At 29.8% G+C, this 1,173-nt stretch overlaps 1 long non-coding RNA gene across 1 annotated transcript; it reads right to left on the bottom strand.

Annotated features, from left to right (window-relative positions):
* Window positions 1–47: 47 nt before the first annotated feature.
* Window positions 48–710, bottom strand: LOC112466594. Its single transcript, XR_003042163.1, has 3 exons — window positions 656–710; window positions 307–521; window positions 48–202 (listed from the first exon to the last, which is right to left on the bottom strand). It is a non-coding gene; the product is annotated as an uncharacterized LOC112466594 (long non-coding RNA).
* Window positions 711–1,173: the final 463 nt, after the last annotated feature.

The raw sequence follows: 1,173 nt of genomic DNA, 5'->3' as shown, positions 1-1,173 counted from the left end.
TACAGTGGAGCGCGATTGGTTTAAAATAATAGAAAACACACATAACAATATAAAAAATTTTTACCGCGTGGATATATGCCTATATTTATCGTCCTCTTAATCGTATATATTCTTCCACAATTTGTGAACGCAGGCTGGCTTTGTTATTTTGTCGTATTTATATGTGATGTCTTCACCTGTTAGGCGTAGTTTTTTCATTTTCCTAAAGGTTTAAAACAAAAATTGATTTAGTTTGTTAACGATTTTGCAATATAATACACTACAATTTCTCAATGTAAGAGAAATTTTATCAGTTTAGCAGCTTACCTTGTTGTTGAATTTGTTGATTTAATTGTTTAATATTGCGTATTTCCTTTTCCTTCGGCAAGTTCTTCGAATCCCTCATTTTTTCTCTTATCTCCAAGTGCATATTTTCAGTTTTATGAAGATTCTTACATTTTTTCACAGCAAGCTCCAACTTTCCCACAGATCCCATTAAGTATACTTCTTTCACCTCTGTTCAACGCTGCCTCCCCTTTTACCTGCAAGCAGACATATGACAATTTAATTGAAGTTATTTTAATTTAATTTAATCTCTCAATTTTTAATTATGCTGACAAATTCTTCATTAGTGTTGTGTAAAAAATGTTGTTTTAAACATTAATTATCATTATACCTGCGTCCATCGTTGACTAAAAGCTTTCTTCCACGTCTCAAACCACTGTTTCTTCTGTAATATTCATGCATATTATTTTTCCAATTGTAATAAAATATACTGTTCGACATAACAGATAGAACATGACAGGATTACATTACATTCAATTTAATTCAATTAATGTCAACAAGACTTTTATTAATTTACATTGAAATCTAATGTGACTTTATCATATTCTATGTATTAGTTTAAACAAATTATACTTCAATAAATTTTTTTTTACAGGTATATTGAAATATCTATTTATACTTTCTTATGGGTATATTATTAATATATCTTACATTTCTTTTCTAATATTGGTCACTGGTCATTTTACTTACCATTCTCTGCTTATATTCCTCTTCTCCTTTTTTCTTTTTATGACGGGCTTTGTTCCTTACGTCAAATACACGTGCTTACTTTAACTGATATTGTAAACTTTTCTGACACCTTGTATAGACTGTCCGTCTGCTCCGATAATGTGTCACTGCGAAACTTTA

Source organism: Temnothorax curvispinosus, unplaced genomic scaffold (assembly GCF_003070985.1).
Source record: "Temnothorax curvispinosus isolate PA1 unplaced genomic scaffold, ASM307098v1 QBEX01016416.1, whole genome shotgun sequence".
NCBI classification, from domain to species: Eukaryota; Metazoa; Arthropoda; class Insecta; order Hymenoptera; family Formicidae; genus Temnothorax; species Temnothorax curvispinosus.
The sequence above is the reverse complement of the archived record's forward strand: the minus strand, read 5'-3'. Positions and strand labels throughout refer to the sequence as shown.